Raw genomic sequence first — 26650 nt, 5'->3', positions numbered from 1 at the left:
TACAGACACTGGATCCTACCCAATTTGGCTTTGTCAAGGGCAGATCCTGCCTCTTGAACTTGGTCGACTTTTCAAAACAGTCACTAAGGCCATTGATGAGGGTAAGGCAGTTCACACAGCCTACCTTGACCTAGCAAAAGCGTTCGACACAATACCCCACTCGGGCATCATAGAAAAGCTCACCAGCTTAGATGTAAACCCATATGTCACAAGATGGGTTGCAAACTGGCTCAAAGACAGAACCCACAGGGTTAGAGTTGCTGGTGCCATGTCAGACTCTAAGCCGGTCACGAGCGGTGTCCCACAGGGCTCAGTCCTGGGCCCCCTCTTGTTCGGCATTTATTTTTCTGAAGTGCAGGCAAACATAGGGGGATTGTGGCTGACAAAATTTGCAGATGACTGCAAACTGAGCACCATAATTGACACTCCATCAGACACAGACATCCTCCAGAGAGGTCTCATAGAAATGGATAACTGGTGCCAGAGCCATGGCCTTAAGCTAAATGCCAAAAAATGTATAGTCATACCCTTTGGGAAAAACAAGGTAACCCCTAATTACCACATAGGTGGTAATCCATTAAACACGGAAGAAGTTATCAGGGACCTGGGGACCCAAGTTGACAGTAACCTCTCTTTTGACACTCACATTGCCAAAGTGGTTAGGAAGACCTTCTACATTGCCCACCTGATCATGAAGGGATTCACATCCAGATCAGGAGAGGTCATTGTACCCCTGTACTCTTCACTTATCAGACCAATGATTGAGTACAATGCCCTATTCGGAATGTACCTTACCCGACACCTGCAGCAGTTGGAAAGACCCCAAAAGTTCCTCACCAAAAGGATAAAGGGGCTCAAACATATGTCATACGCTGCCTGACTGAAGAAACTCCAGCTCTATTCAGTCGCATACCGTCTGCTCAGAGGTGATCTGTGCCTGACATACAAGGCCATGTCCAACCTGGAATTAATGGACATGCTCCACCTCAAAAAATCCAAATCCACCAGAGCCACGAGAGCAAGAGACTTAAACCTCAACACGGATATAAATAGGACGTGCTGGAGGGACAGATTCATCACCCAGAGACTCCCTACACTATGGAACAGAATCCCAGTCCATGTGAGGCAGAGCCCCTCACTGACTCTGTTCAAGAGAAATCTTGACGAGTGGATGGGAGATAGTAGGTTTACCCGGAATCATCTCTGTGTCACTGCTGGACAGAGGCACAGCAAACTAATGGGTATAGTATTCTCATCCTAAGGGGTGGTGAAAGCCACACACACTCTGGCTAGGCTTATAAATGCCCTAGGGCAGATAGCCTAGTATGAACCTATGAACCTATATATATATATATATATATATATATATATATATATATATATATTATATATATATATATATATATATATATATATATATATATATATATATATATATATATATTCACTTCTGAATGTTGAATTACCAAAACTTCGAATTTCACATGGTCGAGACCATATGATTGAAGTTTTGGAAACACAACATTCCAAAATAAATCCCTTAAAAAAAAAAAACTTTCTCAGCATTTATACAAGGGGGCAAGCCCCCCTGCACCCCCCACACCCCGCTTCTTAAATATAGCAACTCTGAGATCACACTACAGTGAGGAAAAGGAAAATCTCTCATTCCGTACTATATGCAGACCTCCATTCAGAATTCCGAAGTTCTAAAACTTCGATCATATGGTCTCGACCATATGGAATTCGGGGTTTGGGATATATATATATATATATATATATATATATAAAATATTACTTCTTTCTCTTTATTTATTAATTAACACCCCCTATTTTACCCTAAGTTCCATGTCACTACCCCTCAGCAAGTAACCTCAGAATTCTTTCTGTCCATTCCATTTAGTAACCTTACATCTTATGACTATAAAATGTTCCATTTTTCTCTGCTACCCAATATATAACAATGATTTATGTCATTGCAATGACTCAACATCAACATTTCTCATGTTTGCTAACCTTGGCCCTGCCCCATCCTTAGCCCTGACCCTCCACATTAATTCATGAAAACGTCTTTCCCTAACAGTACTAATACATAAGACACTCAGACACACACATGTGCCATTAAACATGGACAACCCTACATCCATCGTCTAACCTGGCCCTTACTCTGAGCCTAACACAAAACACTTACACACACACACACACACACACACACACACACACACACACACACACACACACACACACACACACCCTCTCTCTATATATAAAACATATTACCTTACTCAGCCCCTTTTGGTAGCCCTAACCCCCAAACACTCACAGACACTCCCAATCCATTCACACTAACTTACAGACAAATATTCAAACTTACTCTATTTTAAAAAAAGACTCAATGTTTTTGCAGTTCACAATCCATACCCACCCAAACACAGTCAGATTGTCATTCGTCAAACTGTCTGACACCAGTATATATCTGTGTGTGTGTGTGTGTGTGTGTGTTATATATATATATATATATATATATATATATATATATATACTTCATAATATCGCATTTCCAGAAGATCGAACATCAGAACATCGAGACCGCAATAATAAAAAAAAACACATTATTGCAAGTTCAGAAGACGGTAGTGCAGAATATCAAACTGTAATTAAAATTTGACAGGGTAAATGATTTAGTGGTGCACTGTTACTTTAAGGGTTTGTAGTAGGCATGTTAAAAAATATGGCGTAGTTGACTTTGCATGGCTTTGTTGTTTTTGTAGAAGTTTGGGTACGTCTAAGTTTAAAAAGAAGCAGAAGTTGTTTGATTTTAGCTGCATTTGTTAATTTAGAATGGAGCTTAACAGTTAAGGTATTCCAGTTTTGTAAGTAGTAAGGTTGTTGTGGTTGTTGTTTATCGATCGCTAGACTGTTTTCTTTTCTTCAAAGTAGTGCGATCTCGGAGTTGGTATATTTAATTTGCGGGGGTGTGGGGGTTGCAGGGTGCATAGCCTTCCTACAAAGGCTAAGGAGGATAGATATGCTATGTTTCAGCTGTATTCCTGTTTTACATGTTTTGGGACTTAGTGTTTTAAACTTCCGATAATGAGGTTTTTTTTGTTATTGTGGTTTCGATGTTCTGACATTCGATCTTCTAGAAATGCGATATTATGAAGTAGAATCTCTCTCTCTCTCTCTCTCTCTATATATATATATATATATATATATATATATATATATATACATACATACAGATAGATTTACACACACACACACACACACACACACACACACACACACACACACACACACACACACACTCAGACTAACTCCATGGTTACACAACAGAGAAAAGGGAAAATCCCTCCAGAACTGAATGCTGCTAGCAAATAGAAGGCATACCAACATTGATTTCCTATGAAGAACATCAACTGGGGATGTCAGTATCAAGGAAATTAACTTGTCAAGTTGAAATCTCATGTATCTAACATTAAGGCAAGAGTAAGGAAGATACCTATACAACATGAAGGCCAATGTTTTATAACAAGACCTCTGATCCTAGTCTGTTTATCGGCAACATTTATTATGTACTTTAGTGTTCTGATACAAAAATCAAAAGTCCCATCTTTTTTCAGTCTAATATATAACGTCATAATGCTTTTATCCCACAAAGAATATCTGCTATATATATCCTATAATCTGTCTTATCTTCATTCATATCTTCTCTGCTGATACCTTATGTTCTTAGTAAAGCTATATAATTATCATATTCTTTGTGATGGAAGGTAATGTACTTGATGTAGCTGAGAAGGCCTGCTGAGTCCAATAAACACTGCTGTTCCTTATTTCAGTTGTAATAATGGCTCCTAAGAATAGTATTTTTTCTGTTAAATATTTATTTTTTTATAACAGCACTGAGCTAGAAGCTGTGAATTTTTTTATGGAAGTCCATGTCATTTCTCACTGTTTTTCAGATGAGACAAGGATTACTAATTAACTTGTAACACAGCGCAAACATGATGAAAACCGTGAAAGCATGCTGAGTTTCTGCTTTGCTTAAAATAGAACACTGATGCACTCAAGTGCTCAGTACTTGCAGTGCTGCAGATCAATATTTTCTCTGTATCCTGACAAGTATGCAGTCAATGAGCCAGTGAACAATTCCTGTGAAGAGTTTTGCTATCAAGTACATTGAATTTTTGCACTTACAATTAAAAGCTGTGCTGGTTTCTTCTGTTTACTGAGTGAGCATTGTCATCAAAGAAAATTATGATGAAGATATTTTTATGACCACAAGAGTGTGCTCTCATCCTCTTCTTGATGAGTTTGTTCAGTAATTTTTCTTAGAACTCCTCAGTTAGTTTTACGGAGAGTATTTTGTCTGGTGCTTTTCATACTACCCACAAAAATAAATATATATTTTTTAATTAAACATATTGGCTGCCTGTATTGTCCGAAGATAAAAGAAATGAAATAATGTGGAACATTAGACAGACAGCCACAAATATTTTTTTCATATTTTTCACTAAACTACACATTTCGTGAGCCTTCCTTGAGTTCTGTATGATGGACATTAACTGCACGTTTTTGTGAGTTGTCCTTGTGTTATGCATGGTAGACATTAATTAAAAGAACCATGAAGAATTAACCCTTCATATGGTAGATCCTTGTTTTCCTGTAAGCACAATGAAATATTTCATCTGTAAAATGTATTATTAAATCACATTTAGTAGTTATTTGCAACAAAGAAAGAAAAAAGAAATACTGATGTGCCACATGATTTTTGGAAAAATAAGTCCTGAAAAGTCCAGTGTATGTATGGTTCCTTCCCTCATTCATTTCAGAATAGATTTAAACTCTCAAAATATGCAGTTTAATGACTTGTAATTGCTACCTGACTTATGTTGCTAGAATCACATTGGGTGGAAAGTACAGCTTCCTCTCTGAAAATGAGATATTAATATCATGCAGAAACAATCTGGATTCCCTGAGACAAAGGGAAGAAAGCTTCCCAAAGAAGGATTACAAATTTATACCTTCCCGTGAAGCACGTGTGGTTTATTCACTGTTTAGCAGTCTAATTTAACTGGAATTTCTAATTAAAAATATGTATGATACATTCAAACCAACAGGAGCTTTATCATAGTTTTTATGTGATTTGAATTTATGTAGAGTTACGCATACTGTATTTTTGCTTTCTGTTTTTGGAACATTTTGTTTATTCAGCTCCCAAAACCATGTACAGTCTCCAGCTGCTTCCCCTTGACTTCTATACCCACTCAAGTTTGGATCCCCAATTACACCTTACGAGGTATCTCCACATGTAGCCTTTTCCTGAGTATGGCTCACAACTCCAAAAGAAGTCAGCCACTGAAATAACTAATATTTAGCACCGGGGGAGCAAGGGATCCAAAGGGGAGTTAAAGATATAAAGTTGGGAGCCATCATTAATCATAACCTAGCTGTGGGATTGGCTACTGCAATGACATCATGATGTTGTTGCTGCCCCCTCTAATCTGATAAGGTGGCCTGTGAGAATTTTAGTGTCCACCTGAGGGCAAACAGCCATAAGGTTTCCCAAACCCTCCACCAGGATAGGAAAGATATCTACTGGAAACTCCATTCTTCCCTCTCATGTCAACCCTATCAGTGGCCTGAGTCTGTTCCCAAGCTATGGTAACCAATGGCTGGTAGTGGACTTTTGAAATAAAACTTGATTGTTTAAAGGATATATTCATGAACCTCCACTGGGATAAAAAAATCAACCAACCAGACAGAATTTTAGAATCGGGGGTGGTGCCTTTTGGATTTACTGTTTTGTAATTTGTAAGATTAAAAATATGGAGAAAACATTAGTAGGATATAGTGATGTCTCTCTCTCTCTCTCTCTCTCTGTCTTCTCAGCAGCATTTAACACTATTGACAATGGCATCTTGATCAAATACTTGAGAAATTACTGTGACTGCTCTTCTATGGTTTTAGAGTGGCTTGTTTCATGTGTTTCTGGCAATAAAGAAAATGTACATTTAGGTGTTTACACATCTTCCCCCTACCCTTTTGACTGTGTTCTAACACAGAACTTGATCTCAAGCTCTCTGCCGTTTATGGTGTAATGCTTCCATTAAGAGATCTAATTGGGAGAGGGCTCTAGTATACTGTTGCACTGCTGGTGACCCTGACTCTACCTTACCTTTCTTCAAGAAGAAATGTTGAGAGTCTATACCCTTGCTGAAGATTTGCTGGTTTTCCATTTTTGGATAGCTTGAACTAACTGAAAATTAAACACCATAGATATACCAGTTAACTGGTATATCCATTGTGTTTGGTCAATTAAGTTACTCTACTTGGATATTTGTACCTGTTCTTTTCGATGGCTCTGTGAAGCTTGGAGGTCAGTTTACATTTTGGTATCAAGTTTTACATTGCACTGACTTGTCCCTGTTTTTATTGGTTGAAAAAGTAAACACCCCCCAAACTAAGATTATCATTTTTTGTACTACGTTTAGTGCATCCTCAACTCCTTCTCTCACTAATTGTGTCATTTATGAATGCAGTAAGCTTGAGTTTATTCACAGGTACCTAAATTCAGTCTTCTTCTTCTTCTTTTGGCTGCTCCCATCAGGGGTCGCCACAGCAGATCAACTGTTTCCATTTCTTCCTGTCCTCTGCATCTTGCTCTGTCACACCAACCACCTGCATGTCCTCTCTCACCACATTCATAAACCTTATCTTAGGCCTTCCTCTTTTCCTGTTAACTGGCAGCTTCATCCTTAGCATCTCTTTCCCAATATACTCTGCATCCCTCCTCAGCACATGTCCAAACCAACGTAATCTTGCCTCTCTGGCTTTGTCTCCAAACCTTCCAACCTGGGCTGACCCTCTAATATACTTATTCCTAATCCTGTCCATCCTCGTCACACCCAGTGCAAATATTAACATCTTCAACTCTGCCACGTCAAGCTCTGACTCCTGCCTTTTTGTCAATGCCACTGTCTCCAACCCATATAACATAGCTGGTCTCACTACCCTCTAAATTCAGAGTGATCCTGAAATATCAGTTCACAATGGGTACTGAGTGTTTGCTGTTACCAAAGCTTCTAGTTTTCAGCTGAAGAACATTTCCATGATCAAACACTTATTGCCTGAAGCTGATTTCTTGGTAATCATTTTATACTCTAGACTTTTTCCATGTCTACGTTGGACTACCTGAAAAAAACATCATTGACCACCTGCAGTTGCTGCCGAATCCTCTCGTCAGACTTCTCACTGAGTGAGTCCGTCCAGACTTCTGCATATTACACCTGTCCGGCATAGTCTGCATGGGCTTCCTGAATGGGTTTAAATTACTTTTAAAATCTTGACATTAGTTTATTTGTCAATGTATGACTTGAGGCCCTCTTGTTGTAGCATAGTTTCTTTCCTGGGTTTTGCATTCAGCTTCCTAGGGGTTGCTAGTGGTTTCCCAGGAACACATGGAAAAATTCTGAAATTTTTGTTTTGGCCTATTATGTTCAGTACTTACTTAGAAACTACTGCATGAGTAGTTTTGCGAGTGCCCTACCTTGGCCAGTTTCCTCAGATCCCTTAAAACTCATTTGTTTGTGTTTGTCTTTAATGGCAAGGAATAATTCTTTGGGAGTCTTGGCCTAGCTGATTTTATCCCATAATTATCACCTGTCTTTGGGTAATTTTATTTGTTTGTTTTTACTAGGATTTTTGTGTCCTTTTGTAACTGGCATTTTATTTTAAAACATCTATAATTAAATTGAAATCAAAGTTTAAATTATATGCGCATTGCAATGTTACTAAATTATTTTTTATACCTGCTTAAATAGCGGAGGGTATTTTTTTGTTTGATTGTCTGTTTGTTTTGGGGATTGTCTTATGAAATTGTAACATTCACTTATCAAAGATGAAACCTAATATTTACAGTCATTCATGCCAAATCTTGTTACAGCAGTAGTTTTTTTAAACTGTTGTCTGAAAAGAAAGGGCTTAAATGTATGATATGGGGGGACATATCTGCTTCACCAAAGAACCACTGAAATAACCACTGCTTCTGATGTTGTTAAGACAAAGGAGTCATGATACTATAGTGGGCTCCGGAAGATTGTGGAACACAGGCAGGAACCAAACTCCAGACTAAATACTTCATTATTAAAATGTACAGTTAAAAATAGAGAGAAATGATAAATATGACACTTGTCTATAGCTGTAGCTGAGAAAAGACAGGAAACAAATTCTTTGGCTTATGGGACCAGCTGCACAGGAAAGGAAATGGGATTGCCTAGAGTCACATTGCATGGCTTGAAATAGAATCAAAGCTGTTGTGTGGGACCTTCTGTGGTTGGGGGTTACGTGGCAACATTCTCAGATGTGTTGCCACCTTGAGGCAAGGATGAGGTCCAGATACTTGATACCATAGATTTCAGTTCTACTCTCCTCTGCCCATTTGATTATCCACATCTTCTGGTGTCTGTTTTGTCTTATTAGTTTCCTCCTTCCTAACAATTACAACAACCCACATTTCCCTGGGATTGGGGTCTCCTTTCCAAGGGGGAATCACCCTTTTTTCAACCACATTTACTGCCAGAGTAGTAAGATGACTGAGTCAAGCACTAGATAATTTTAATTTGAGGGTTTTCATTTTAATTCCTACTCCCATGACTGCTCCTTTACAATATGCAGACAGTTACACCCTCAATGCCATCTTACAAAATACTGTTTTTCCACAGTGTTAAGCAACCTTTTGTGCACCCACTGCTAATCTTCAAGTCTTAAATTGCTTCCATGACAGACATCACCATTCCTCTCCTTGGGTGAGAGACCTGGTCATTGGTCTCTCTCTATTCTACTCATCCTGTCTTTTTCTTAGGGGATTTGTGTTCTGCTTGAAGTTATTTATTTTAGATGTAGACTACAGCCTCTATTCCAAAGAAACTGCTTAGGCTCACAGATTTTAGTAATCGGTTAAACATGAATGCAGAAGTGTTTAGTATGTAATTAAAAATGTTTGAACTAGGCATTGCATGAATCACCAAATGGGCATAGATAGATTACATTATCTTTCTTGGAAACCTAGACACCAGTGACAGAGTTGTAACAAATTAGATGGGTATCATGAAAATACTGAATCCAGAATAAAAGGCAGGAGGATACATTAAAAATAAAGAACAGTTATGAACAGTATATATAGTCATGTGTCAAGCTTCATGTACTAGTGGCCCAATAGTAGGGGGGGGTGGCTCGATAGTCAGTGATAGAAGCACACAAGCATACAGGCAATATTGAAAGGAAAATGAAAGTAAAACTGGTGATAGACTGGGAGACTGGGAGATCTATGTTAAAATATCTGAACAATAGAAAAAAAAATGCTTGAATAGATAAATGAGGAATCAGCCTGGGACCAGAAAGCAAGCTGTGGACAGGTTATCTGAGGACCACTTGATAAAAATATTAGTTGAAAAGGAAATGATAGAATGAATCATTATTGTTAGAGAAGGAGAGATATTGCTAAGAGGGACTTGCATTTGCCATGAATTAGATGGAACACCTTTAGTATACCCACATCCAAGAGCATGATCATGGTAGTCAGGTCCATAGACATGGAGGGACGGAGCTCTGGCTATGTCCCAAGTGAATCAAGTTTAATTAATTAAGTGTTTCAGGAGCATCATCACACATGAAAGCAGGTGAAATCCATACAACATACCTACTGCATAGTGTATCCCTTGAGCAATTACCACAGCTTGCAAGAGAAGGTAGGGCCATGTAGTAAAAATCCTCTGATGCAAACATGTGCATTGGTCATGCCAGTGTCACTCCCTGCCTTGTTTGGGACATGAACGGGCAAAATCACAATGTTCAGTCTGATGGCCTGAAGGCACCTGGTAAAAATATATATATATAAAAAAAATAGCATAGTTACTCGTATTGCTATGTGCTGAGCACTCTGGGCTTGTCTCAGATGTCTAGGGACAGTATCCATTTGGCATTGCTAATATTCTCAAATAGGCATGTAGATAAATTTTCAGTTTTACATAAGATAAGTATTTAGAAACAAGCAACCATCGATCAGGTTCAGGGTAAATATAAATTTAGCCTGTACTCATGCAAGTTGAGCAGAGTGAAGGAAGTCTCCCAATGTTTGGTGAAGTTGGTTACCTGTTCAGGTCACTCTGTAATATTTATAATTAAACCTATTGAACTGCAGAGTAAAAGTAGTTAATTTGACATGTCTTATCTACTGACAAACAAAGGTGTCACTTACTTAATAGTGATGGAAGAAAAGAAGTTTGCTACTGAATATGAGCATTTTGAAGATTCACTGAGTCATGAGCCAGAGTGAGGCAGTCACAGTGATTCATGATCAATAGGTTGACATCTGAGAAAATTTGATACAGTTAAGTATTGTAGAGGTGGCAAATAATTTGGAAGCCATAAATTTGAACTGCGGAATTTGACCAGGCTGTTTCCAGCATATTTAAGATGTTTGGAAGTGGTTGGAGTGGAGGATGCCGAATTCCTACATGCTTAACAAGTAGCCACAGGCCTGCTAAATGACAAACGTTAGAGATACAGGAGAGTCAGTGGTACAGCAAAGTAAACTGAGCACATGGAACAACAACTGATTCGAATGAAAGATAAGACAAAGAGATGAAATCTGAGAGTTTGTTTGGAAATTTGTGAGGTGAAGAAGGTTTGATGTACTAAGTAAAAACCAAGATGGCAGAAAGGATGAACTTTGCAAAAATGTTGTTCAACAGTGCAGTAATGAAGTTTTTTCCAAATGCTGGAGACAGTCAACTTCCATCTCAAATTGCAGTTGTACTCAGCAACAGCTGTCACTAAGTCCTTCATTAGTTTCACCTGTGCATTTTATCCTCAGAGAAAATAACCTTTCAGGATTTCTATGACCTCACTTACTACTACCTTACAGGAAAGCATATGAGCAGTGCAAAGCTAAAACATTATTAAACAGAGTTTTCTGTTCATTTCATATTTTATGTTGTGCAGATTTCTGAATGCTAGCTAACTGCTATGACATTATGCATGACTAACACTTGCTATATAGAAAGCCTCAGAATGCTGCAAGTTTCAGACAGTAGTAGAAGCAATCTAATTTTTTTTCATGTTTTGTTTTTTGATCTCTGAATACTAGCCAAGTGTAATGTTTTTTGACCTGTTGTAAAATAAACATGTGTAACTCAAGCAGTAGATTAATTTTAAACAATGAAGTCCAAAACTTACTGTACTGCAATTTGTGATAGTTTTACATACTAATTTTTTATTATGGAGTAAGGGGAATATGTCAACTCTAGTCTTTTGACTATACTGCTTGCAGTTACGCTATGCAGAATAAATAAAGAAAATAAAGAGCTGCAAAACTAAGATAAGCTTGTTGATGATTTCATAAAAAGTAAACACTGAGAGTCTTGCCTAACCACCCCCACAAACACATACACACTGAAAACTTTGACAGGAGCTGAATAGTGTTAATTGTGTTCCCCAGGGGGAATGAAAACAGGACTACATAAAGTATATTGAAACCAGGAGTACGGTTGATGATGACATGGTAAGTGAGTGGGGACAGCTGAGAGGTATCAGGGCAAGTTTCTTTAGGTCAGAATTTTAGACTCTGTGTTTGTCCCTTTAAATGTGGGACGCCTAGGCCAATAATAAATTTCTAATGTACTCTGAAAAAGATTTAGGTGCTTTGGCAGTTGTTGCACCCTGGTAGGAGGTTATCGGAGGCTGCATTACCTGTATATGTCGAGCAAGACTGTTCCAAGGTGGCTGTGAAACATTGTTTCTGATTTAGGGAAGTAATAAAAGAATATTACAGTGAAAGTTAAAAGTATAAACTGACAGTATTTTGGACTGCTGGGGTCCTGATTTTTGAAAACCCAAACAAAGCACTTGCAACAATAAAGGAATTATCAATGAAATTAGCACATTTACAAATTGGCTTTGAGGAAAACATAATGGTTAGACTGAGGATATAGATACCAGACATAAGCTGAATGGGAAACGGATGTGGATTTGGAGGAATAAGACTTCCTATATGTGCAAACCTTGAGAAAGAAAACGGGACATACTTAGAAGCTGTATATGAACTATGTGCTATAATACAAGTATGTTCAATATTTATTTATTTAACATTTGTTTACCAGAAAAGTCTGAATGGGATAGAGTACATTTTCAGTGGAGGCCCAGGAAGAAACACTCCAGACACATATCTTTGGAATGTGGGAGGAAACAGGAGCATGTAGAGAAAACCCACATAAATGCAATGAGGACATGCAGCCTCCATACAGAAGGCACCCCAGCCGAGAACTGAACCAGAGAACCTCTCACTGTGAGACAACAACGCTAACTGCTGCACCACTGCGCCACCCAATAAAATGTTCAACTTTTTATTATGTTATTTGGTGCACTGTTGGAGAAGTATGAATTCTGGTTTAGGTGCAAGCTATTATTTTCATACTTTATAGACAGAACTAGCGTTAAAATGCATGAGGGATAGTTTCTAACTGCATGGAGAGAAATGTGCTTTTATAAATAAATGTTAAGTTTGAAGAGTTGTATATTCTTATACTAGTATTGAGTTATGTATATTAAGATGTTTAGTGATTCTGTTTTTTAACACGCACTTAAATTTATTATGTTCTGAGGTTATATTTATTGTGTATGCTTAGATACCATAGTATACAAAGAAGTGTTAACCACATGAAACTGTTGATGTCAGGCATGAAGTGGAATATGATGAAGTATTAACCATATGTGATGAAGTATTAGCCATACGACTGATCAGTTCTTTACATAGAGGAAAACATTATTGCTGGGACTCAGAAACAAATAGTGCAACATGAAAAGTGTAGCTACCCAACAAATGGTGGCACCCAGGGTGGTGATGAGTCAGAAATCCACGTAGTGTGGTCATAAAAGGTGGCTTTTTTAGCATGCAAATGAGAGTATAATGAGCTGTAAATGAATGTCATTGTAATAACAAGGACAACAGTGAATGTAATTGAGGGCAACCAGTATGGCAGAGCAATTTAGACGTGTATAAAAACTGTGTCCTGAGTAGCAAGCACCAGGGTAGCTGTACACCATAAAATCCATGTGAAAAGAAACAGAGACTGCAGTAATATGTTGTGTAACAGCAGGATTAGTAGAAATGTGCATGTTCAAAGCTGTCCTTTCTACTAGTAGCTATAAAGATGCATATCATTGCTTTCCAGATTGTAGAAGAATTCAACCATACTTAACATTTCTTTCCCACCATGACACAAAAATATGGACTGTAACAGTGTTGACAGAGACACCATGCAGGAGCTGGTACAGATGTGTCATACTCACATGTGGGCTCATGGAATACACGAGAAACACATTCCTGTGCACACCAAGGTAGGTGTAACATTAACAATCCTGGCTATAGGGACCTTTCAGTGACCAGCTGGGTCACAGTAGGTGTATCCCATGTGTCTACCTCATGGATACTACAGATTCTCAATGGTACAACACATTGAAGGACATGTGAGGTTTTCATGTACCACAGAGGAGGGAAACACCACCATGTGGGTGTTTTATGATATAACTGTCTGCCATTGATTACACTCATGTCACCATCAATGCCCCACCTGGGACACACAGACAATAGTATATCAACCCTAAGGAACTCCACTACATCAGCTGTAAGGTGATCTGCAATGCACAGAGTATCATATACAAAGTGTCAGTGTGCCACTCACTCAGTGTCCCTGCTTCCTTCAACTGACACATGTATGGGTTATAGCAGCAATTGTATGGGTTATAGCAGCATTTTGTGGAGATGACTTCCCCTAAGGATATCTTATTGGTGGTGATAGCTATGCCTTGGAGCCACGAGTCATGACTTCAATAAAAAAACACAAATCATGACAAAGAAGTCATACAACATCATGTTATTGCATACCTGAAACATTATCAGATGTATGTTTGAACTGAGGGAGAGGATGTGACAGACAGCGCCAGAAGAAGGAGGTGCCTGGTGAGGAGTTTGCAAGATGGAGGCAGGCATTGTATGCATAGGCACTGGCAAAGATGCAGCATCTGGTTTCCAACTATAGGCCAGATTAGACATAATGAAGAGTGACAGCGATGCATATATTACTCCAACCAGACTGTGCTATACTGTGCATGATGAGCTAGAGACTATGTGCTTAGATGCAGGGTGCCCTGGTAACAGAGCAATAAGCACAGGGCACAATTATCATCATATGCACAGGCTAACAGGGCCATAGTAACAGAGGCTGACTATGCAGAATGGGGTAGTGTCACCAGTGTGGTGTACTTGGGCAGAGTGGGTGGTCATTGGTCTGATGGTGTGTATGAGCACAGCTGCTACTGAACAGTGGATATTCTTTGTGACAGGTAGAGGGCACCCTCAGGATGGAATTGTACAGCCCTTGCACATCGCAGTGCATGGTATCATCATCGGTGAGGAATGTCACTGGCATGATCTGCAGCTGGTACAGGTAATGATGGGCTCTGTGAAAATGAGTGGTGGGATGTGCCACAGGTAGGTTCAGCATATACACCCCATCTGTCTTTGTATCAACAATGGGCTGCAGCACCTTTGACACCGGTTATAGGCATCAAGGATGTGGAGCTATGGGAAGTAGGCCATCTCATCATCAACCCAAAATGGACCCCCCCCCATACGCTGAAAATGGTCTGCCACCAGAATAGTGATACCCACAGTGTATGGCTGCACTTGAGGATACAGACTCTCTTCTATGAATGCCCAATTCATAAATGGGAAAATCCCTCTTTAAGGTCATTACACATCCCATGTACCACACAGATCAGATCTGCAGTGGAGTTGTAGCATCAGTTTGTGCCTGAATGACTGCCCTGTGCATCATTTGTGTACTAGCCATGGAGGCACTCAGCTCAGGTGTGGGATGGCAGCTAAGGTGGTGCTGACCACTGGTATGTTACCCCCTACTTTCTTTTTCATACTCATGAGAACTGCAGCACCTATTGTCTGGAATGCAGGGAATGAGGACTGTGTCAGCCATCTCTTGTTCTACAACAGTATCCTGTGACTAAAGATGGGTTGACAGGCAATGTAGTGGTGTCTATAGGTGTGGCGGGTGATACGCCTATCATTGATACCTTGGTATCTGTGCCTGATAATAGCACTGTGGCAACAGACTGCACTTAAGACATAGACACACATACATTAATAGAAGAGAAAACAAAACATATTAACATGTTTTCATTAACATACATTATAGATTAAGTATAGCTTTCTTTCTTTATCACATCTGTCATTCAGTCCAACATTACTTCAGTTCCTGTCTTCCCTTAAACCTCCCTCCTCCTCCACCTCAACATAATTCTGCACGCATTGCACCTGCAAGGTCCATTGATTACTATGTCATTTGCTCTTTCCCTTTTCTCAAAATCCCACTTCCATTTCTTTTATCTCCTTTTCAGTATTCAGGACTTCAAATACAGTTGGTTTAGATTTTGTTTTCCACTTTCTAGTAATTGCTTTTTTGGCAGCCAATAGAATTAATAAGATCTTACTATGTCTAGGCAAATCCTGTGACCTAGCTCAGAAGAGTCATTTCCTTAGTTAAAGCAATTTAATTCTCCAATATTTCAGACATAGTATTTGGTAAGGATTTGTTAAAATCTGCCAGCTCATTACACTCCCCAAAACACATGTTCACAGTTACTTCTTCTTCCCCATCACATTTTCAAAATTTGCTATCTACCCAAGGAAAAAGTCTGTCTGGATATAAAAATACATATGCAAACACTTTCAAGCAAAAATCCTAAACCTTCTCAATTTTGTTGCATAATTGCTCCCTTGCAAATTACTTTTCCAGTTTCTCATCCCAATTGTTTCTAGCTTTCTCTGGTTAATTCTTATAGTCAGAAGCATAGCTGGCTCAACCAGCACCCTGTGCAGGTCCCACAAACCAGCACCCTGCCCAATCACAGAGGTAGAAGAGCAAAACGTGTAGGATGCTTCCTACAGTCCTGCAGACAGGACCCATTCTGCACCACCCCTTACCCCCCGAAGCTCTTCAAATGAAGAGCAAAAAAAAAAAAGTCCACTCCTTTTACTAGCACACCAACCAAAATACAGGACAAGCCCTTCCCCTCCTGCCCCAGACATTTGTGTCCTGTTTCTGTGCCCTGCCCCTAACCATCCTTCATTACATTACAGTAAAAAATAAATAACGTTTCCATTTTAACCTTTAGGGAGCAATCAGTTGCTACAGTTTATATCCTGCACGGAGAACTACAGAGCTCAGGTTTTTGTAAAAAAAAAAAAAAAAAAAAAGTTTTTTTTTTTCTTTTTTTTGTACAAACTGCTTGCTACAGTTAGACCACAAATGAAGCTCTACAATGCTCTGGTTTGATTGCAAATGCAATACCATCTCTAAAATATCCCTTCAAATAAGATAATCCTAAACCACCTTGTTCTATTTGGAAGGATTAACTTATCCCACCTAATTCTTGCTCTTGTCCCTTCCCAGATACATTCCTTCAACTCTTTATTAATTATTGTCTACATCTTCTCCTCTGGTGAATAAAAATTTGCCTGACCTGTATATAAAACTAAAAGAACTAAAAAAAATTCACTGCTTGTATACTGCTATGTATATCCATAAGGAAGAACTTCCAGTTTCTCACTTTTTGTATTGCCTTTTTTGGACCTTTCTTATTTGTTTGTATGTTTGTTTGTTATATGGGTAGGCGTGCTGGTCCACAGACCATGTTTAATGATGGCCCAGGCAAGGTAAACCAAAAAAATGTACATTTCAAAATGGGTAAATGAATAAACAGCACATGTATTATTTGTTAAATAGAAAAACAGATCAGAATAAGGCTTACAATCACCTTCAGAATAAATTTTACAGGAAAAAATTATAAGTGTTGTAGAGGAACAGTAATAATTGACGAATGCATGCAGAGTGACAATGCCAGTTTGCAAAATTACATGTATGCTTACAAAAAATGTAAAATACACATCCATGTGATTAGAATGCAGGTTGTAATAGAATGCATATATATATATATATATATATATATATATATATATATATATATATATATATATATGTGTGTGTGTGTGTGTGTATATATATATATATATATATATATATATATATATAATTAAGACATGCAGCTACTTGGTTAGAGTAATAAAACATTCATAAAACACGGACACATTTTGTAAGCAGGCAATGAATAGTCCAAGATTTTAGCATCTGAGTTACAGTTTTGATTTTCCGTTGCCTAAGATACAGATACAGTTCTGTTAATTTCTGTTAGAGGACACCAATGGAGTGTCTGATTATTTAAAATGTAGTAGATAGAAAGAATGTGGTGGGGGAAGCAGAGACGTGAGATACCGTATTCATTGCTGAACTGGATAAAAAGTCTTACTAATGAACAAATATCAAATATGGATGTTATTGGAGACTTTCAAGCTATTCCCAGGATAGACTTTGTGAACTGTTCTTGTAGAAAGAACTGAAGGAGTGACTAAACTTATGCTTATACAGTGTCACCATAGGCTCATAGCCAATATTTGGCATGTAGTCAAGGAGACTTGTATTCGGAGACACTAGGAGCATAGCCCAGTTTTTCCTAATTACCCCAGACCACTGTCTGGTTGAGTGACTTGCTCAGAGACTCACAGCAAAGCAAATAAAGACTGAGGGAATCAAACTCTAAACTTAAGAATCATCTCATTAACAACTCACAGCTTTAATCCTCTGTGCCAACTGCCAGACTTAAGAGAGCTGAGAGAATTGCAGATGTAATTTCAACAGTTTTGTAGCAGTTCTTTCTTGCTTGATTATATTGTAAGTCCTCAGGAGATACAATCATCACAAAGAGTTGTGATGTAGAACACCACAACAGCACATTCATTTCCAGAATTTGAAGCTTAAAGTAACAATGCAGATTTATGTTAAGATTTTGTTGTTATTTACAGAGAAGAGCCTTCATGCAGGGATTTTAGGATCCCAGCTCTACAACCTACTCCAGCTCCACAGATTTGCTCCCCTTGCAGCTAGACTTCCTGAAAAAATGCTCCTCATACAACCTGTGACACAACTCACAAGCCACATCAACTCTCATTACCCCTAAAACCAAACTCCACAGCACTGCACATGCCGTCTCCTCTCAGGCACCTACTCTTTGGCAAGCTGTCCCCATTGATATAAAGGAAATCAACACTTATTTCAAATTCAGAATGCAACTCAAAAAGCACTTCTTCATCCAAACCAAATGCTCCTGCTTCAACACAGGATACGTTGCCTAACCTATCTCCTTTCTGAGTCTTTTCTCCTGTCTCAAGATTCATTGAAGATTGACCCAATTTAGAAACTAATGTATATATTGTACAGTGCAATCTGCTTGATTGTACATCAGACTGTGCTTGTTAACTAGAATTATACACACAGTTTTTTCTTTGTAAGTAGTCTGAACTACTCTATAATACATACATTTCTGTATGTTTTGCTTGTAAAATGCTTTGTATTTCACCAGGGCTGAGGCTGAAATTGGTCAACATTGATCAGTGCACTACCCTAGTAAACAAATATAGATAAATCAATCAATCAATAAATGTAATCTTTGGGAGAAGGTAACTCAGCATTTGTGAATTAATATTAAGATGATCAGGACTATGATACCCTTTTTTTCAGAGCCACTAGAATTTTGTCTGCTATTTGATCATCAAAAGGACAGAGGTCACTGTAAGAAATTTGATCGCTAATATTTGCACTAGAATAATAAACATACTGTTCAGATTTTTGCAGGATTGTTTGATTGTCTATAAGAAGAGGACATTAAGATAAGATAAATAAAAGTTATGATTAGATTACTGTTATGAGGTGAAGGACAAACTCTTGCCATAAGGGTTATGTGAAGCACAAGACAGAGAGTTTGTTCCAAGATAACATAAAGCATGGCCAACAAGCAACTCAAGTACACTTTTTCCTACTAAGGAAAGAGCATGTGAGAAAGTAGCTCCAATTGCAGAAAAGATCAAAGAGATCAGATTATGGTGGTTCAGTCATGTGCATGAAAGCAGAAAATGATTTGGTGAAGGAAGAAGGCAAGATGAAATGAGGGCATCCAGCAAAGAGATGGATGGATTGTGTGAGAGAAGACCTGTGACAGACAGGCTTGAATGATGAAGAAAGTAGTATAGTGGCACTGAATCAATAGAGATGGCAACCGCTGAGGTGATACCTCAATCCCATGTAGAAAATTAGAAAGTAGATGATGATGAAAAGACAGACTTGGAATATAGACAGGAAGTTGGGAGGGGAATATGGAATTATTTATAAAATGATGACAATTATGTCATGTGGTCAATCAACTTTTTATTAATAATAATAGATTTTTTTCAAATAATGCTAGCCAGCTGTGGTGATGCCTCTCAACAAACGGGGACCTACCAATGACTGAAAATTACAGGCCTATGAGGCTTGTGAGACTGATGTGTGAAACTATGCAAAATGCAATTAGTGACCATCAATTATGATATTAAAAATCTCACTGAGCTTAACCCACAACAATCTTCTGACTTTCTTTAAGGTAGATTATGCCTGTTAGATCTTGTTGGCTTCTTTCAGATGGGTGGTAAGATGAAATGCCACCTGGTTTAAAGATAGAACACACACTGCCCATGTAGAAGGTACTAACTCAAACAGAACAAGGGTGACCAGTGCTGTTCCCCAGGGAACTGGTTTTGGTCATCTGTTAGGCATTTACTTCTAGAACCTCAAAACTGAAAACTGGCACCTCTAGTTGATCAAAGATGTTGACAATTGCAAGCTGGGCATAATTATCAACCCCCCTGAAGATATTTATATCATTCAAAATGAATTATTGCAAACACCAAGAAGTCTAATATTATCCCCTTTGGGAAGCAGCAAGTCTGTGTAGTCTGCAGCACTGACAACACCCCATTTTCCAGCAAAACAGTAGCCAAAGATCTGGGCACCAGGATAAATAGTTTCTTATCCTTTGGTCACCATGTGGCTACTGTAGTCACAAAATCCTTTTATAATTTGTAACTAATTGCCAAAGGCATCTCATTTAAATCCAAGGATGTGATCATTCTTCTACACTCAGCTTCGGTCAGGCCCATTACATAATATAACATTCCCTTCAGTATTATTTATTTCACAAGACACTAAGTGCTGCAGAGATTTCTATCCAAATGTTCTGTGGTCTCAATAATTTCAGTTACCAGGAGAGACTGAAAGCTTTACCCTTTTACTACCCTGTACTATGTGTCCTAAAGACTCCTGAGGGGTGATTTGTGACTCTGTTTTCAAGAATAGTTACATTCTCTGTCTAACTCATCATCCCTGACAAAGTGTGCATGCCAGACTCTGATCTGACACTCCCTTCTGATTCAGCAGCCAGACTCACTATCTCTTCCAAACCTGCATATCAGCTTCCTTGTGAGTGCAGACTGAACTAGACAGTTAGCGGCAAGACCACAGAGATCCCTGTAAGAAAATAGGCGAAAGGACAGCACCCATTTCTGCATGAGCACAATGTAACATTTAAGCGCAAATAATATCAATTAATACAGAGGACTTATCAGCTCTGATTTATCCTGCTGAAAAGGTGTGCACATTTAAATAAGACGTAGTCAATAATACCCTACCCAATTAGCTGTAGATAACTAAAGACATTTATCTTTCAAATAGTCTTATTATTTGGTGTATTCACTAAAGTCCATTCTTCACACACTTAAACACAACATAGTCAGTAATACCTTACGCAATAAGCTGTAGAAAACTAAAGACATTTATCTCTCTAAAATCATTTTATTTGGGATTTTCTCAAAAACTCCCCAATATACTTAAAGGAACATCACCAGCCTCCTCTTGTAGAGAACTAAAGTAGTGGAAATGATTAAATATCTCACTGTGTAATGTTACTCCTTGTAAACTTGGCTAACCTGTAGTAGTTAAATGTCTAAACTCTCTGCAGAATAAGTTGGGCTGAAGTAATTACCTTGCTTCAAGTCTAGTCCTCTGACTGTGTTTTTTTTTCTGTGACTACACCATTTTCAACAGGTGGGACCAAGTAGTTTCACTTCTCTTCTTAATATGTTTGGTCCTCCCCCTTCCCAGAGTGCTAGGCAGTCTTCAAAATACTTCTCATTTAAGAAGTGCCATCTGACTCATCCCTGACACAGCGTACAAGCCAAATAAATTACATTTTGAGACAAAGCCAATGGATTAGTGTTAAATCAAGCTAATTCAGCTGCAAGATCTCTATGATAATGTACAACATTGAAATATAATTTATTTCACTGTTTCCTTCTCTTTCTGGGTTATATAGAAAGCGTGATACAACCAAAAGCTAAAACAAAGGAGCAGCACCCTACACGCATCTCCTGTGTAGTATCAATTAATTTTTTAAGAGGACTCTTCTCTTGTTTATCAATACTTTTTGATGGTCATACAGTGCATGAGTTGTACTAACCATAGAACAAATACATGCACTCTCCATGTAGCATACTAACACTAGCATTCTTTCTACATGTAATTTTTTATCTAGTATTCATTTAATTTTTAAAGAGGACTGTTTGTCTTATGCTATCCTCTATATATTGCAAATATATTAGAGCTTTCTGAGAGTTATCTGGCAGTAATTTACATGTTGCTTGCATATTACTTGATAGTCTTGTGAGCTAAAGTTACTATTTTACTCTCTCTGTCTTTGTATATATATATATATATATATATATATATATATATATATATATATATGTATAGGTCCCCTTCTATATCCTGAAAGCCCAAAATCATGAAGATGACAATCCCGAGATGAGAATCGCAAAAACAGGAAACACTGAACCGCCGAAGTTTAACCAGGGCAAGCAACCAGTAAACACTTGCCCAACACGGGGAATTATGCCCTTTCTCCACTGTAGTGCAGTTCTGGAGTTGGGATATATAGGTAGGGGGGGGTGTGGGGGCTTCACCCCCCCCACCTAGGTGTTTTTTAGATGATATGGTGAGTGTTCGTATTGTTTTGGGTGAGTGTTTACTTGCCCTGGTTAAATTTTGGTGGTTCGGTGTTTCCTGTTGTCAAGATTCTCGTCCCGGGATTGTCATTTTCATGATTTTGGGCTTTCGGGATATAGAAGGTAATCCATATAACATATACACACACACACACACACACACACACACACATATATATATTTTGTGTGTGTGTGTGTGTGTGTGTGTGTGTGTGTGTGTGTGTGTGTGTGTATGAGTGTACAGCAGCATAGCCTATGCTATGTAAAGTAAAAGTAGCTGGAGGCTAAACATGAGATAGGCATTTTGCTGTGCTATTTGTTAGCTTACATAGTTGTATCTCTGCACATAAGATACTATTGAGGGTCATTGCTGTTATAGTCTAGTCTTTATTGTACTACTGATAGTATAGCACAGTGCAGTTATAATCGAGTTTGCATTCTACCACTGTTTATTATTCTACAACAGGCTGTGTATAAAGTTGACTTTGCTTACATGTACATTTATTTAATTTCAATAATAAACCTGTATGTACAAGATACTGGAACATAGCCCAGTACATTCTACCACTCCCTGGAGTACAGTTTCTGGTATTAAGGTATTAGAGCCAAAGTTGCATCAGAGGGACCAAAGAGATAACTTGTTCCAAAAATAGCTTATGTTATTGTGTTAATATACAACATTTTGTCTAACAATAACCTTCCTTTCTGTTACATTTTTTCTTTATCTCTGCTTCTAATATTTCTTGTGTTCCCAGATTCTGACCTGACACCCACTTCTGATTCAGTAGCTGGCCCCAATATCTCTTCAAGTCCTGCATACCAGCTTCTTTATGAATGCAGACTGATCTAGATAGCTACCAGCAAGACCACAGGGATTCATGAAAGAAAACAGGCAAGGACGGCATCCAATTCTGACTGAGTACATTGTAATAAAAAACTAGACGCTTAGGTACAAATAGTACTAATAAACATAGAGAAGTTGTCAGCTCTGCTTTGTCCTGCTGAAAATGTGTGCACATTTAAATAAGACAGTAATACCTTACCCGATAAGATGTAAATAACTAAAGAAGTTTATCTCTCTAAAATCATATTTCTCATTCCTTCGATCAAATATTTTCTATTCTGCTATCTTCTTGTCTTACTTCTACCAAAGAAAGATACCACAATGTTTTTTAGTTATATATCTAATGAGTTTCATATTACTGTCTGTAGTAAGGCTTAGGAAATGTAATGTTTTCTGTTTTACATCCCCCCTTTTGTAAATTGTGATTATTGGCAACTGTCAAACTTTTTGTATATTGTTTGTAAATCTTTTAAAAATGTTTGTAATCTTTTTGTACTATTGTTATTGAGATTTTCTCCCCATGTCTCTGCTGAAAACGGGCTACTTGCCCAGCCTGACTCTACCCAGTTAACAAATGTAAAATAAATACATAAATATTATTTGACATTTTCTCAAAAGACCATTCTTGTCACACTTAAACAGGACACGATCAGTAATACCTCATTCAGTAATGTAGAAAACAAAAGATTATTTCTGTAAAATTAAATTATTTGCTGTTTTCTTAAAAAGCCATTATTTATGTGAGGCCCATTCCATCCACCCTCACTACACTCTGGGTCACTCCGCATCTCTACCCTGTTTCCACTTACTCTACATTTATAGTAACCCTTGCCACACCTCTCACCACATATCACCTGTCACCTGCAACAGAATACAAGCTCTTCCCATACACCACATCAGCCAATCTATTAAACAACACATGCCAGTCCTACCTCTATCTTTTTCTCCCCAACCTCCTTTACCCTCACCTCCTTCCATAAACCTCCTCCTCTATTCATTCCCTCAAGCCATCTTAATATTGCTCCTCACTTTAGACACCCCTACTAACTCCACCTCTCTATCCACACCTCCAGTTGTACTATTTTTGTTACTCTTATGTACCCATTTCATATTCTGTTTTCATGTATCGTAGTATATCCAATCATGCCTAACTGTTTTATACACTCTCTGCTTGCTACATCCTATCACTACACCTCAGCTCTCCCCCTTAAATATTTTCTTCACTTCCTATATTAACCTCTTGTCCATTACTTACATACTATCTCTTCCTCCCTTTTCCTTACTTCAGTAATGAAACTAATGCTTCTTATAATGCTCTTTTCCATTCAGTGGTTAACTTCTCACCTGGCATCTTCCTTTAAAACTTCCTACCTTAACTCCAACCTGTAGCCTCTTGCTAAACCAAGACTTATTCAACACCTATATTAATATATCATCCAGGTTCTTTAACCTCTCCCCAGGCCTCTGCTTCAGTCATAAAATACTTCATTGTCACTATGTCACTGCCCATCTCACAAAACAAAAGTGACACTCATAACCATTATAGAAATGTATTCAAAAGTTATAAAGTTATATTTTACAATTTTAAAATCACACTGTGTGGGGACATTTACTTTAATCTTAGCAAAACAAAAAAACTTCTCCAAAGCTGATTACAACCTCCTGAGGGAAGGTATAAACAGCTTCACAACCCCATCCCCTCCATAGGAACTGGCACATATGTCCAAACCTAAACCAAACTACTATATGAGCATTTATATAGCTGCATGGAATCAGGAATATCAGACAGGACAAAATCCTCCTCCTCAAGGAAGAGTAAACCTATCTGGTGGACATCTGCAATAAATAAACTCTATAATAAAAGAAAAAAAATTGCTGTCCAGGACCAAGAAGGAGCAGATTCCAATTGGAAGCAATCCCACCTTAGCCTGAACAAGCAAATAAGAGCACTAGTGAAATCCTCCAAAGCAAACTTCGAGTCCAAACTTGCCACATCTACTAAAGACAATCATAAGGCCTTCATCACATATGTCTTCAATCTCAAAGGAAGCAGTCAGATCTGTTCAGAACTGGTGGTCAATGACACCACATACACAAATGCTGTGCATATAGCCAGCCTGCTGGCAGACAGGTTCAGTGAAAACTTCACCCCTCTGTCCCCCCATAAGTAAATCATGACATTCCCAGCACCTGTCCCCTCCCCTTATCTCTTGGGAGCATGTCATCACTGCCCTCTCAAAGGCAAAAAATACAGCCTCCATGGGACTCTATAACATTCCAGGCTGCATCCTACATGAACTCAGGCAGGAACTTGCAACACCATTAGGCACCCAATTCAACCAAAGCCTGAGTGCTGGCTTCATCTCATCTGAGTGAAGGACAGCCTCTGTCAACCCTTTGCACAAAGGTGAAGCGTCCACTGATCCAGGAAATTATAAACCCGTCAACCTAACTAGCCTGATCTGCAAGGCCATGGAATGGATTATCATGGACCTCATTAACAAGGTCATTGGCAACCTCCAAACACTCAAGCCCACACAGTTTGATTTTGTCAAGGGGAGGTCATGCCTGTTAAATTTGGTCGACTTATTTGAGATAGTCACCAAAGCCATGGATGAGGAGAAGATGGTGCACACTGCCTACCTTGATTTGGCCAAAGCCTTCAATACTATTTCTCACTCGGGTATAATAGATAAACTCTCTCAACTAGGCATCAATCCATATGTTACCAGATGTGTAGCAAACTAGCTCACTGATAGAACCCACCTAGTCAAAATAGGGAAAGCCACCTCAAGCAGTAGACCCATAACGAGCGGCATACCTCAGGGATCAGTCTTGGAGCCTCTGTTGTTTGGGATATACCTTTCTGGGATGCAGGCCAAAATCATTGGGCTATGGCTGACCACGTTTGCAGATGACTGCAAGCTGGGTGCTGTCATGAGTTCCCCTTGTGATGTAGACATCCTCCAAGATAGTCTTACCCAAACAAATGAATGGCACCAAAAAATACGTCATCATCCCCTTTGGGGAAAGTGATGTCCCCACAAATTATCACATTAATAACAAGGTCCTAAGCACACAATCAGTCATGAAGGACATGGGCAACCAGGTTGACAGCAAACTGACTTTTGACCACCATATTGCCTCCATTGTACAGAAAGCTTTCTACATGGCCCACCTCATTAGTAAGGGTATCTCATCCAGTGACAAGGTGGTCATAACATCCCTGTATTCTTCCCTTATAAGACCCATTATTGAGCACAATGCCCCATTTAGCATGTACCTCGCAAAGCACATGCAGAAACTGGAGACACCACAGAGGTTCCTCACCATGAGAATCCAGGGCCTCAAACATCTACCCTACACAGATAGGCAAAAAGCCTTGTCCCTCTTCTCAGTCTCATACAGACTTCTCAGAGGTGACCTCTGTCTGGCACACAGAGCAACCTCAGATCCCACCTTGATGGGACTGTTGCATATCCACAAGCCAAGCTCCACTCGAGTAACCCACGTGCATGACCTCAGCCTGGTCTGTGACATCAATAGGACTTGTTGGCAGGACAGATTTGTGTCCCAGAAACTCCTCCTTCTGTGGAATAGACTCCCTAGATAACTGGATGGGGAACAGAAAATAGACCCCTGAGATTCCACCTATGTCCCTGCTGGACAGGGGCATCAGGAGCTGACTTGTCAGAACATGGGCCAAATTCTTGGCTGGGCTTGTAAGGGCCTCATGGCCAATAGCA

Source organism: Protopterus annectens, chromosome 5.part0, assembly GCF_019279795.1.
Source record: "Protopterus annectens isolate FY-2018-M chromosome 5.part0, PAN1.0, whole genome shotgun sequence".
Lineage (NCBI taxonomy): Eukaryota > Metazoa > Chordata > Ceratodontiformes > Protopteridae > Protopterus > Protopterus annectens.
This window is presented reverse-complemented; position numbering follows the sequence as displayed.